Below are 15,187 nucleotides of genomic sequence, written 5' to 3'. Positions count from 1 at the left end.
ATATGAATTTTACTATATTAGTTTAAATAAAATATGTATGCACAAACACTGGCTAGTGCATGCCTAGGTAGCAAAAGTTGGAGAAGTTTTCTAGATGCTCACCAAAACATTGTCCAATTATCATGAAAACATTAACAATAAATATACTTTTTTACCGGGTGTTAACAATAAATGTTGAAGTAATACCTATCTGAGGCCATGCATTTGGCAGGACTTATCTATAATGTAATGTGAAGCCATTGTGTCGATGCAAAGCAAGTACATACACCACGCATGACCCGTGTCAAACATAATGCGGTGACACCAAGTGTACAACAGCCAGGATGCCGCCATCTAAAAAAACTTGGTATTTCAAACTTGTGGCTTTAACTGGCTTAGGCCAACCAATTGAAGTAACCCTGATCTACGGTCTAGACTATCAGAAGAAGAGACCACTAGTACTATAATAAGGTAACCGCAATATTCCTAACTAAGCTTGTTTGTTTGGACACGACATAGCGGAAAAGACTAATCACAATCTAGTCAATCTGACTGAAGTACTCATCCTTAGCCATTGCTTACAATAAGGCAACCACGGTATGCTTTAATTGACTAGATTAGTCTAACCAATCTTATTCGCAACTCAGCATCCTTAGCTGACGAAACCGTAACCTATCAAAGCAACAATGCTTCTGAACCACTAGAGATAAAAACATTGAGCCTAGCCAACAAAAATGGGAAATTTTGTGAACAAGGTTTGGAGAGAACATAAAAGAGAAAATGTAGGTAATCTATTCAATTCACACCGCAAAAGTTAGTGAAACAGTTAACATGTGAACATTTTATCTTTTTCTTTTTAAAGTTTGTATTGTATGGATTAAATGGATTCCGTATGGCCATTCATGACCAAAGGAACCAACACAAATATGGACAATAAATGAGTAACCCTATAGGCAAGCCGATTTGCCTTTACAACTTTTTCCTCGAGTGCATATTTTTCCAAATCTTTATTTTTAATAATACATCTTTAACATTTGTCAATATCCTAAACTTTTAATTATAATTTTTACTTTTAAAATTTTACGTTAAAACCCAGGCTTAGGTAAGTAAGCAGAATCAATATCAAACGTGCAATGCACACATATTATGTCGTAATATTTGTTCAACAGTGTGTATGCTTATCTTTTGTTTTCAATTAATTAATAAGAAAAAATATAATACATCTTTTTTTCTTGAAAGAAAGAACCCCGATCTCTACATTGATTGATATGCATTGCGATATTTTAACAAATAAATAAATAAAAGCAATGCCAAACAAACCAGCTTAGAAAAATTAACATGTTATCACCAAATCGTTCATTGAAAGAATCAAGAGAACTTTTGAAATTTTGAGCTAAAGATGGATCAAGAAAAGTATTTAAGTTTTTATTTGAGTATTATATTGTGATAATTGAACATCTAATTAAATTATTGCTATTTTTGGGTATATTTAAAGATAATACTATGATATCTAGTAGTTGCACACGTTGTAACTTTATGTAAATAGACATACACTGCTATGGAATTAACATGTGGCGCTAGTTATGATGTGGAGTCCACATTTTCCTCGCGCATGGCTATGATGATATGCACCCATTATTTGTCATAAGTATCATGACAAATTTAATGTTCAATGACATTGAACTATCATTGCATACTTTTTTTTTCTTTACGAATGACCATCTTTCCATTAATTTTGTTGAAGTGCTATGCCTGCACAGATAAGGGCATCTTCAACGGTGTACCTCAAATCAGTTAAGGGCATCACTAATGAGAGCGAAGTTTTGGTGGACAGGGCATCGGAGGACTTTGTTTCAAACGATTAAAAAATAATGTTTCCAAAAAAATAAAAATCGAAAAAAATCTGTGAATACTTATACATATTCACGACTAATTTGTAAAATTTTGTTTAAAAATATTATGATTTGCAAGATGCACAAAAGACAAAATCCCAACCCAACAACAAAAAATGGCCATTTTCATGTATGAATTTGTTTGTTTTTTGTCTACGCCACGTATGAAAGTATATTGTTATGAAAATTTACATGAACGTGTTATATATGTATTTGTGTATGTATACAATTTTTTTGAATTTTTTGGTGATGTAACGATGTTTTTTTAAGTCCTCCAATGGCCTATTTTTTCACATCTCCAACGGCTTATCTCAAATCAGACACATTAAACGTCTGCTAACATGGACACGTCCGTGAACACGGATATGAGACATGGTCATCCAACTTGGTGCATCAAATAAAATCACAGAAGACATTTCCATTAATATAGGAAAAAAATTACATAGGAAAAGATACCCTAGTCTAAATCTTCGCCGTCCGTGGGCACGTCATTGTCCCACGTCCTGCGCGGTTTTTACCGTGTGTAGTTGTACTTACATATCAGGTGCCGGTTGCAGGCGTCCGGGTGGGTTTCTTATCCGCAGCGCCTGTTCAATGCAGGGCAGACGGAAGCACGGGCAGCCGACTTCAATATAGTAGGAATCCACCCCACGCTCAGTCTAGTCATGTCCCTCTGAGTTGGCACTAACGCGGGGTATCGCTCTTAGCCGACACATGTCGTGGCACAAGTCTGGAGGAGCGCAAATCTCCCCCGATTTGATGCCGGTTTGCGGGATTTTGGACGCCGGGACACGTCCGTCAACATTCGACGTTGGGTGCCAAAAAAAATCTAGACACCACGGTCAGGACGCCTAGAGACGATTTGCGGTATAGCGTTTGAGATGCCATGGCATCAAGGATTGTGACCACCACTCTTTTATTCGCAAAAAAATAAAAAGGATTGTGAGCGAAATTTGATCTTTGGGGTCCCCTAGCAATTCAACCCAGACCATACGAGATTGTACTCCCTCCGTCCGGGTTTATTAGGCCTCTCAACATCACAAGCATGTCCCTTTTTATAAGGCCTCTCTCCGGAAAGGTGCATGCATGCAATCATTTCATTGGATGGTTGCATTGAAAGCCATTGTTGGTGGTGTCATGGCTGAAAAATTTATACACTTCATGCGTGCTTTTTTATTGATTGCATGCATGTGAGAGAGTGCATTGGAAGTGGAATGGAAGAATTAATGTGAGCAAATTACTATGTGTTTTGGTCCAAGAGAAGTTGTCTTTAGGCCTAATAGCCGGACCGAGGAAGTACTATATTATTGGACGGCAACCAGGGGGGCCACGTGAAGGCAAGATTCAGGAATCCGACCCTAGTCCATGGCCATGTGGACCCTGAGATTCCGTCCGACAGGCGGGCCCACCACCCAGAAGCAGCGGCACCGTCGCCTCCCTCCTTGCAAACTGTTCACCACCAGTGGTAATCCACTATGGTTCACTCGTGATTAAAGCTGGGAAACACCATCATGTGCCTGCCATGCCGTGGTTCTGCTAGGATAAACAGCCATGGTTTTGAAATGTCGTCTGTCGATCTCCGTGATCCAACACCGAGAACCTGCCTTGCACGAGACAAACCCCAAGTTGTGCTCCCCCGACGCCTAGCTTATCTTATCTATCCATCCGGTAGTGTGTTCTGTGTTGTACATCTGCGCATGGCGACGCTGACGTGACGTGATGCTGGCGGCGTGCGGCGAGGTGGGCTCCAGCGTTTGGCTCCTCCGGCGCGTCCGCGTCTGCGTGCGTGCGCGCGCAGCTCTCGGTCGGCAGAAAAGATCATGGAACGCATTAAAACAATTGGCAACAAGGAATGTATTGTTAACGAAACCGCCGAAAAGACCAAAGCTATGACAACATATGGTATTGTTGAGAATTGGCACACACTTACCATCTAAGAACGCATTTGTTTCGTCCATAAAAATGCACGAGTATTTACCTAGTTTAGCATCATGAAATATTCTCATGGCACAAATAAAAAATATGAATTTACTATATTAGTTTAAATAATGTATGCATACACAAAAAATTAGCCGGTACATGCCTAGGTAGCAAATTTTAGAGAAGTTTTCTACATGCTCACGAAACAATGTCCAATTATCATGGAAACATTAACAATACATGTCGAAGTAATAGCTATCTGGGGCCATGAATTTGGCTGGACTTACCAATAATGTAATGTGACACATACGCCACGCCTGACCTTGAGTCAAAGATAATGTGATGATGCCAAGTGTGCAGCAACTAGATGTTATCTAAGAAAACTTGATAATGACTTGCTAAAGCTAATTCTAGCTTGTGGCTTCACACGGTTTTGTTTGACTATTTCTAGCTTGTGGCTTCAAATGGTCGTAAGTTGTAAAGCATCACTACACGAGTCTAGACTATCATAAGAGACTACTAGCATTATTATAAGTTTACAACTAAAATCCTAACTAAGCTTGTTCATTTGGACACGACATTAGCGAAAAAGACTAATCACAACCTCTCTACTCAATCTAACTTACTCGTCCTTAGCCAACCATCTGCCTTTTTTGAATCCAGGGCCAACCATCTGCTTACATTAAGCTAGGGATGTAATGCTTTAATTGACTGGATTAGTCTTATCGATTACACGTCATCCGCAGCCGGCCAAACCATAACCTAGCAAAGCAGCAATGCATCTGGATCACGGGAAAGAAAAAAAATTGAAAATAATTCCTTGCCAAAAATGAGAAAAATTGAGGAATGGGTTCTAGAAATAAAATCAGAGAAAAAATATGGTAATATATTCATTCTGTATCACAAAAGTTAGTGAGAATGGTTAACCTGTAAGCATTTTTCCTTGCTTTCGAAAGCCTATATTATGAATTAAATATATTTCATGCGGCCATCCATGACCAATTTTTTTTGATACAAAAGAAGCAAGACACCCACAGTAGTCACGCCATGACAAAGAGTAAGCCCTTAAGCAAGGCGCTTTGCTTTTTTCCCCGCAAAAAAAAGGTGTTTTGCTTTTATAAGTTTTACACTGGGTACGTATTTTTTTTCTCCAAGCCTTCATTTTTAATAATTCATCTTGAATAAATACCAACACCCTAAACTTTTGTTATCATGGCACCAGTAAAAAAATGAAATTACTATTATTTATACACAAGCACCAGTCAGCTAGTATATCTCTATTTGTGATGAGGAGTAAACATAAAAAAGAAACCATATTTGATCCTGAAGAGCCAGTTAACATGAAGACTGCCCCCTGCAAAAGTAAGTAAAAGAACATCAAGACTGTCACCAGCGTTGGGGCGCAAAGGGAAATCTGGAGCCGCCCATCGTGATCTCCGGGGCCCCATAGCATAGCAGTTCATACGTGAGGACGGCACGGAGGGGGCCACGTGAAGGCGAGATTCAGGAATCCGACCCTGGTCTATGCCCGCCCATGTGGACCCTTGGATTCTGTCCCACCGGCGGGGCCCACCACCCAGAAGCAGCGCACCGTCCCCTCCAGCTCCATCCCTCGCAAACCGATTTTTTAACCACTAATCCACTGTGGTTCACTCGTGATTAAAGATGAGAACACATCATCAGCCGTGATTTAGAAAAACGCCCTATCGATATCTAAGAGAATTTCAATGGGGCGACCCAAACGAACGCGCGTTTTCTTTGCTTTTTGTCCGTTTGAATCGGCCAGGCGGACGTGCGCGTCCGCATTTTAAAATGGGTCGGCTTGACCGCCCAATAGGGAGGCCGACCCAAATGTGCCGCCGTGGAAAAAAAATAACATGTTGCACGAAATAAACATAAATGTGCCACCGGTGGGCCGCCTCCTCCTCTGGCGTCGCGGCGAAGTGGACGGGAGGCGCGCTCACCCACTCGCGGTACTGGCCCGTCCACGAGTAGGCCTCCTCCGGCCAAGTGGGTGGAGGCGGGGAGCGCTTACGCGTCGGCTTCGGCTCCAGCTCCGGCTTGGGCTGGACGGGCGGCGACGGTGACGGTGGCGGCATGAAGAGCGGGGTGTGGACGGAGTCCCCCGCCGCCGACAGGGCAAGGGCTTGCTCCAGCCTATCCCAGTGCGCGTCCTCCTCGAGGCGGCTAGCCTCCAACGCGTGCTGCAGGGCCTCCTCGAGGGCGGCTTGGTACTCCGCCTCCGCCTCCATGTCCTCCAGCTCTACCTGCGGGGGCGGCGGTGGGCCACGTGAAGTTTGGACGGCACAGAGGTGAAGTTTGCGGTGGCGGAACTGACTGTGCCGCTTCAAAAAAAAAAAACTAGCCGCCGCCGGGGCCGCAGGGCGGAGGAGGTCCCTCTCTGGCGATGTTTCCTTCATTGTGAAATATTTGTGTTCATATCTTGAGCTGGCGGATCTCGACTGTGCCGCGCTCCCTATGGCTCTCCAGGGGCGCCTCTGCTCACACCTTGCTGCTTCTCTGCTGCCGGCACCTCTGGAAGCAGCGCAATGCGGAGGTGTTCGAGAGTCTTCCGCCCGTCCCTATGGAAGCGCCGCCTCCCCCTTCTTCACCGCGCCGCGCCGACGCCCGATGCATATGGCTGCACTGTATTCTCCAGCTCCGCTCGTAACTCTGTAACACACTCTCTCTGTCCCCTGTTTGTATTGCTGAACAATCTGGCTTTAGGCCAAATTTCAATGAAAATTCAGTTGGGGAAGCAGTCAGTTCCGCCACCGCAAATTTCAATCGCGATCTCCGGGGTCCCGTAGCAGTCAGTTCATACATGAGGCCGAGGGAAGCGAGATGTTATTGGACGGCACAGAGGGGGCCACGTGAAGGCGAGATTCAGGAATCTGCCCCCAGTCTATGCCCATGTGGGCCCTGAGATCCTGTCCCACCGGCGGGCCCGCCACCCCACCCAGAAGCAGCGGCAGCGCTCCCTCCAGCTCCGTCCGACGTCCTTGCAAACGGTGAACCACTCCATGATCCACTCGTGATTAAAGGTAAGAAAGCACCATCATCCATGATTATTACTCCGTAGAAAATTGTCCCATCGATCGGTCTCTATCCACCAACACACAGAACCTGCTTAAGTAAATGAACAAACTTAAAGATGGGGTTGTGTTGTTTGCACAAGACAAATTAAACCGGAAGTTGTGCTCCCGTATCTTATAAGCCCCGATGTCTGACGCGAATCAATTCTGTGATTAGATGATTAAAAGGACACTAACAAAATGGCATGTGCGTTGCAAGACTTCAATAGATCCATGTCCTTTATTTCAACACATGGCGTTCCATCTCAGTTGCCATTTATCGTCCTTCCCAACCATGCAGATGGCGGCCTCAGTGTGGACACAATCACAACGCGTTTGAATATTGTTAATCCTAAGACATCTCGCTCGTCATAAGATGAGAAATCTGCTCTCTTTTTTCCCGTGAGATTTTGACAAGGCATGCATGTGTGGCTATAGATGGTTTGTTTGTCCCCAATCCTGGTTTGCTAAGGTGTTCATTTCTAATTCGGATCGGCACCGGTATGAAAGAAAGACAGATCATGCGCTGTTGATTAAGATTGCATCCTAAATAACATTCTTAAAATGGCTAACAGGTAAAAATGACATCATATCCAGATTATACACACTTTTCTAATCAAATTTCATACTCCCTCCGTCCCAAAATAAGTGCAAACTTGAGTCAGTTATTTTGGGACGGAGGAAGTATATAATAACATGTTAAATTTGAGATCTGCACTGTGGGTTGATTAACCCAAACATCAGAGGGTTTTATGCAATAAAAAAAATCTGACTTAAAATTGGCCCATGGCTAGATGAAGAGAAAAAGCAAAAAAGTAATAATTGCAAAAGCGAAAATCTGACTGAAATATGGACTTGGGTTGCTAGAAACATCGGGGGATTTTCTGTAAAAAAATATCATGACGAACCAATAACACATATTTCCTTTATTAGTAAGGTACGGATTGATATCCACAACACTTCAGGGTTTAAGTCCTAAATTTGGCATGATGCGCATTTTCCCGAATATTATTGGAGTTCAGAAAATTAATGCCTTCTTATTTTTTTTTGGGGGAAAACACCATCACAAGAGTAGTCACTCACGGTTCGCTTTGATGATCATCTTTGTGCTATTCGATTGTTGTGATGGCTATATAAAACATACCATGCGTGGGTTCCGTCATCATCATGATGTTTTAGAAATGGCATGCTCCGCCGAGGTATATCCGACTCCACTGTGTACCACCGAGAAGCACCTTGCGCCTGCGCTGCACAAGACAAAGCTGAAGTTGTACTCCTGTTTCTTATCTTTTCGTGGAGCTGGCAGTGTGTGGCGAGCTGGACTGCTGGCTCCTCCAGCGTGCAGCTTGGGGGTGAAGTCTGTTTTAAACCTTAAACTCGTATATCTCGTCGGAACCGAACCTCCATCTTTGAATCCTTGAAATCGGTACCCTAACCTCTATGATCCCGGTCAATATCAACCCTCGTCCTGTTTGGTGCACCGGGAAAACATCCATCCCGCTCGGGATTACAGCCTACACTCGCTGACATAACTACCCCACATGTCATTTCCATCTTCTATCCCAATCCCCTTCGCTGTCCCTCCTGAAATCATAAGAACCTGCGGCTGTACCGCCCGAAGGCGCGGATGGAGGGCTCCCGGTTCTGGCACTTTCTTGGTTCGCAAGGCCTTCACGGGCCACGGGGGCATCCATGGTGGTCCGCTCCACACAGAGGATGATGTGGTCGGCGCTAGCGTTGGCGATGAGACGTGGGAGGAAGAACCGAAGCTGCGAGGTGAAGGCCCGCGATGGTCGCACATGGCGTGAAGGTCCGCGATGGTCGCACATGGCAATGGTCCACGTAGAAGCTGGCTTTGAAGCAGCAAGCAGGGGATGGATTTTTCATGAGCTAGCTCACACGTACAGTACGTAGCAACTTGCACGCCACTAGCTTGATCGATCTGTGCCAGCAAGAGTGCACAACGCACATAAGAGATGCTGGGGCATGCCGTTGATTTTGCCACACACCGCAGTGTCGGTTGCTTCAGGTGCTGGTGCTCACAACGAGGCAAGCATCATCGCTCGGGCAGCTTGAAAAAACAGTAACAAGGAAGAAGATGGATATGACGTGTAGGGCCGCTGAGTCAGTGAGAGAAACTAGAATCCCGTCCGGGATTATCTCTTTTCAATGCCACAAACAGGGCTAAGGTGGATGTAGGGTTGATATTGACCGGGATCTGAGAGTTCGGGGTACCGATTTAAGGAATTTAGACGTGAGGGTTTGATTCCGACGAGCTCTTTGACTTTAATATTTAAAACAGACATCACTCCAACTTGGGTTCCGGTCGGTCGGTCGGCCGGCAGAAAAGAACATGAAATTTGCTAACTATAAACCATGAAAATAACCAAAGCTATGACGACGGCGCGCGACGTGCATGGCAGCATGGGCGTTATTCTGGCCAAGCACGGCGCAGGAGATTGGGTGCGTGATGTCAGAGAAAGAAGATGAAAATAGTGTGAACTCCGAAGAGGAGGAAGCGGCACATCAGTCCGGCCGCCGAGCACACATCCTTTCGGAAGCGTCTGTGCTTGAAATATTTCTGGCATCATCGCTGTCACCTGTTGGAGGCTGCCAAACACGTAGGGCTAAACGGCGGAATCTCTGCCCTGTTACTTCACGATTTGTCACGTTCCGCGGCGAAAGCAACCGGCGCTGGATTCCAGAAGTATCTGCGTCAGTGACTGTGCTGGACAATAACCGGATCTGGATAAACATAATCATAATGGCGCCATGTAAATCCGAAATGCCACGCACATGAACGCGATGGAATTGTTTGGTTGCATGTAGTGTGTCTGGTAGTACGTACCGTGGGCGCAATTCCCAGACACTCTATTTTTTGCGGGGTCTCTACACTTATTTCTGATGCCATGTGGAGCGACCCGACCCGACTGGCTTCAGGCTGTTGCCCAGAGTCTTCAGCTGCTCGGTACACTGCCACAGCGCCTTCCTGCAGCCGTTCCCAGATCTCACCATCCTGCATTGCCATCGGCAACCACGGATTCATCACAACTTGAGAACGCATGGAGTACAACAATCTGCCGCACAAGGCCCTTGGTGCCGGCGGATATCCACCGTGCCGTCCAAGGATTGAATGCGCCGCACCCCGCGCCGTCTCTGCAATCGATCTCAAACCATGCCCTGATGAGAAAGGTGAATGCAAACTAGTTAGTAGTACGAACTACGGACCCAACAATCTTGCAGTACAAAGCTTCGCAAGTACCTGGCCAGGTGAATGAAGAAACAGTTCATCATCTTCCCGACTTCCCGCCAAAACGCACCAGTTCTCCGCAGCTCAACAGGGGTTCCCGGAATCTCGGATCTGGAGGACAGGTATTGTTTGATATCAAAGAGAGACAATGCAATGCAAACCAGATCCCCATACAAGTAAGCACAAATGCTATGAGCCAGATTGATAAAACCACTGCAGAAAGCGTTCCGTGTCACACCATATTCAAGCCTGACAACACAATACATATGTGCCAATCCACCCAAATGTACGAAAACATGATTATAGAATATATTTTACTTTGGGTATTCCTCCTAAATTGGTAATAAATAGATAACTGTACCTCACAAGATCGTGAATGTGATCGGTATAATGTTATCTTCTCACTGATGGTAACTCGTGAACTGCACCCTTAGCGGCACTTGATTTATTACTTTGTGCAGCTGACGTTGCAAATAAGCCATATTGATGGTGCTCCATGTAAAAGGAAAAAGGCCTTACAAATGTATTCATGGCTGGATGCAAGTGAAATTTTGTAGAGCTGATTAAAGAAACTGTCAAACCTCTTTGCTTTGGCCGGAAGATCATGAGGATCGCATTGTTCAATGCATGAAAACGTCAACCAGATGGGACGGTATACAATCAGATCTTGGTGGCTCCATAAAAGCCAAAAGATATTGCGAAACGAATAATCTGGCAATCTACGTCGTATAGTGTAGCTTGGAACCAAATGCTCATATAATTGTCCTGCAGTGTTAACCTGTAAACAATGGAAAAGGTAAGAACAAAAGATCACTTGGATCTTCTTAAGTCGCAAGAGAAAAGTTATAGACATTTGCTCTCCCATCACAACTAAGTTTCTATTTGAAGAGTATGCTTACACCAAATTCCGTGAGTTCCAATAATTATTACACACTCTGGGATCCAAAAGCATACAACAACAAATGTGAATCAAACAAAATGATACAAACCTACATTCCTGAACTTTAACTTCGGACAATACATTCCCAATCTTAGGTGATAATATTTTCATCTAAAAGTAAGTATCTCTTAAACATCAAATATGCAGCTTTGATGTATGTATCCTAAATTTAGTGAGCTTCAATATTCACACCTGGTTAACTTTTCAAAACTTCAGCACTAACCAGGAAAACAAATTGAAGGTGTCATTCTACTGCCCGTTGAGATGTACAATGGTGTTCAGTTCGCTGATCCATTTCAGGATACCCAAGAAAATCGTCGATAAAGGCAGTATCCGCAGTTTGCCAACTAAATCCCTGTCCTCAGGAGAAAGATGAAATGTTCTAACCTCTTTTGATATCATAGCCAAAACAACCCTCTCTCTTTAATCTTCATTGACAATGACAAGGCAATTTCATGATCAGAGGGTTTCACAAGAAACCACACAAAACATGATGTTTTCTGTATCCTTCGATGTACCATTCTGGAGAGGGCTGTCAGGTTTAATCAGGGATGAGGCACGCCATTCGGCTCGTGCAGGTGCTCTGCAGTTGCGTGTTCTAATCCCAGTTGATTGGGATGCGCACTAATCTTTCTCCCTCTCTCTTTTTCTACTGTGCGTTTATGTTGCCCTCCTGCGCTTTACTATCCTTTCTACCTTTTCAATACATCGAGACGGAAGCCTTTTGCATTTTCTCTAAAGGAACACATTCTGGCGAAGGTGCATATACATCACAATGAGATATGTTCATGAAAAAAACGTTGGATCTATTGCATGTTTACCTTTGCCAAGTCCAATCAAGCAAGCATTTTTTTGGTTTTGCAAACTACCCTGCTGATTGATGCCAACCTAGCACATTAAAGTAGAATTGATGAACACAAATGTCACTGAGAGATCAATTCAGAATTAGAGTTCACAAAGTGTACCTGGTACATGATTCGGCTGAACGAAGAGTGCCTTTTATGTCCAGCGAATGGCGTCCTTACCCACGATGCCATCAAACAGGTGCCTTGCGTCACCGACAGCCCCGCACATGGAGTAGGCGTCGACCAGCGAAGGCGTTCCGGTCATGGCCCAGCCTGCACGCGCAGGCGAGCCCCAGAGCGTCGTCCATGGCGACGACGGGCTTGAGCACCGAGGTGAGCACGAACTGGTTCACCTCGTGCCCCTCCCGCCGCAGCCTCCGGAACAGCGCCGCGGCGGCCTCGAGCTCCCCGCGCAGCGCGTGGGCCTGGAGGAGCGTGACGAAGGACGCCGTGTTCCGCTCGGGCAAGGCGTCGAACACCCTGCGCGCGCCGGCCAAGGGCCCCAGCTTGGCGTACAGGTTGATCAGGACGTTGGCGCAGAAGAGGTCGAGGTCCAGGCCGCCGCCCCGTAGGACGTGGACGTGGCCCCGTAGGGACGGCCGGGAGGAGGCGGCGGCTCGCTCGCCGGATCATCGGCCGTGGCCGTCGAAAGCTGCGAATTTGCCGCTTGCCCAAATACAGTACAGTATACGTAGTAAATAAAAGTGTACCCAGTTTTGTCGCTGTTATTACAGGCCAAATGCCACTCCATTGCTATTTCTATTTTGATTCCAATTTGGTACTTCAGTACACTTCTGGTCTACTACCATCATTATGCTATTTCTAAATTATAATTAGGTAACTCATGTCACTTAAGCGCACCCATAATGTGTGTTCCAAATATACGAGTTTTTGTTTCGTCTGTTTGCCATGTCCTTTTGTATTTCCTGAAAACAGCACGAAACTTAAATCGTCAAAGACAGTGAACCTTGTAACTCTAACCACCTTCTCAGAGCTTTGGAGGTGTTCCACCTGCCGCAACTTGCGATCATCATGTGCTGAATGGTAATGTTAATTATAGTATTCTAAAGTCTAATACTACTTGTACTATGCTTTTGTGGTCATTAATTGGAACAGTGTACCTGATGTGCAGAACAAGTACTGCCTGATCCTGGACATGTTCAGACCTCAACTGACTCTGGCTATAGCACATTATCTGGCTGCCATCTAACCAAAGCACAAGATGAGAAAGTATGTGAAATAGCTTGCACCGTGAGATCTCAAGTTCCCCTTTATGTGGCAGTCATGAACAAAAGCAATGTCAACTTGAAGGGTTGCTCTGTTGTAAGTTGGATCTTTTCCCTAACAATTTCTTGGTTATGTTATTAACCCCATTAATAGGACCCATTCCTACTGCTACTGGTCAAGATTCCATCGTTGCACTAATGTCTTTTTATTTGGGTTACTGCAGAACCTACCGTTAAAGCTTGTGGAACATTTCAAGGAGGACACATCTAAAGCTACTATTCAACTAGAAGCCCCTAATGACAATATATATGGTGTTGAAGCTTGCAAGCACGGTGATGACCAAACAGTCCTCCAATATGGGTGGAATAATCTTGTAGATGCTAATCGCATACAAGAGAATGACCTCCTTATTTTTATAACCAAGGGTAAGAAACGCCTTGAAGTTCGTATTCTTGGCACAAGTGTTCATCAGAGAACCTCTTCATGCTTTGACACGGGAAATATTTCTAGTACTCAAGAAATTCGTGAAGATTCTCTTGAAATAACTGATCCACCCCCTCATACAGACTACTATGTGAGTAGTTCTGATGATGATCACATTATGGAAGAAGGATACTATGTGAGTAGTTCTGATGATGATCGCATTGCGGAAGAAGACTATGTGAGTAGTTCTGATGGTGATCACATTGTGGAAGAAGGCACTAGAAAATCATGTAGGCGGCAGAAGCAGGCACCTAGTTGCCATGCAAAAGCTCAAAAGGTGGCTTCAACGTCCTCCCCATCTGCTGCTAAATCAGGTTATAGTGCTATATATACGTGTGTGTTTTCCTTTTATCAACTTTCAAATTGCTTCTGGTTATGCTATGCTTATCTTATGAGGGTTGTGCAAGCTTTTCAGGATATGAAGCTCACAAGCTGAATGAGCGAGCATCTGTGGAGTTTGGGGTCAATTTGGAACCTCATAGCTCCACCAGCAATCTCGAGGGGCCTTCCCAGTATCCCTACATTCTATCTGAAGGAAGGGCAAGTCTAAGTAGTGCGGAGAAGAAGAAAGTTGAGGAGAAAGTTCAAGCAATTCAATCTGAACTTCCTATCTATGTGGTAGTAATGACCAAAAGCCGGATTAATGCCGATCAATTGGTGAGCTCAATTACATACTCTTTGACCTGTTGTTTGTAGATAGATTGCGTTAATTTGTCAAGGAAATCTTGAGCCCACTTGTGCAATTACTACATTACAAAACCCTGTGCATATATAACCAATTAATTTCTCATCTAAAAACGCATCAAAATCCATCTATTATTAATACGTAGACACCGACTGTACTGTACGTGTGAATCATTCATTCCACTGAAGTAGCAGACATTGATCTGACATTTTGATTTCTCATGCAACGCTCGTGCATGTCTGATCAGGGCATCCGCATGGAATACGGTGCAAGACATATTCCACACATAAACAGAAAAACGGATCTCATGCTTCAGGCAGAGGGAAGTACCGAGCAGCACACCTGCAGATTGGTAATAGATCAGAGCGGAAAGAGGTGGATTCGTCGTGGCTGGAAGGATTTCGTCACCGAGAATAAAGTGCGGGAGGGGGATATCTGCCTCTTTGAACGGGGAGAGAGCACGAAAAAGCTCAGGATGATGGTCTATTTCATCCGCAGGTCAAGTCAGACATAGAGATCGATGTAGCTCAAGGCCTAGTATTCTATGTACTGCTAGTTAATGCGTTGTCCGTATGGTTCTAACCATGGTGCCCTGCCATGACATGACAGTGAATGAACTTGTCTCTAATTTGGGATAGGTTGGAGTCTAGTTTGTCTCTAGTTAGCAGTACTGTCTGATGCTCATATGTACTTATATTATTTCTGGTTAGGAGGATGTCTCCAGGTGATGTGATAACCTGTTCTCCCATGAGACATGATGTAAACTTTAAACACCACTATGCTACGTACGTGTTAGTGTGTTACCTACTGTACTTGCATGCTCTGTTGATGACAGTTGGAATCCCAGATTTGAAAACTTTACAAATAGATGTCAATTCAGATGCCTGCTACC

General features: G+C 44.6%; 1 long non-coding RNA gene across 1 annotated transcript; it reads right to left on the bottom strand.

Annotated features, from left to right (window-relative positions):
- Positions 1–9,113: 9,113 nt before the first annotated feature.
- LOC123099405 (uncharacterized) lies at positions 9,114–12,587 on the bottom strand. The gene is made up of 6 exons (XR_006448153.1): positions 12,021–12,587; positions 11,877–11,943; positions 10,477–10,893; positions 10,128–10,226; positions 9,714–10,045; positions 9,114–9,610 (listed from the first exon to the last, which is right to left on the bottom strand). It is a non-coding gene; the product is annotated as an uncharacterized lncRNA (long non-coding RNA).
- Between the last annotated feature and the right edge of the window lie 2,600 nt (positions 12,588–15,187).

The sequence above is a fragment of the Triticum aestivum genome, chromosome 4D, assembly GCF_018294505.1.
Source record: "Triticum aestivum cultivar Chinese Spring chromosome 4D, IWGSC CS RefSeq v2.1, whole genome shotgun sequence".
In the NCBI taxonomy this organism is placed as follows: domain Eukaryota; kingdom Viridiplantae; phylum Streptophyta; class Magnoliopsida; order Poales; family Poaceae; genus Triticum; species Triticum aestivum.
This window is presented reverse-complemented; position numbering and strand designations above follow the sequence as displayed.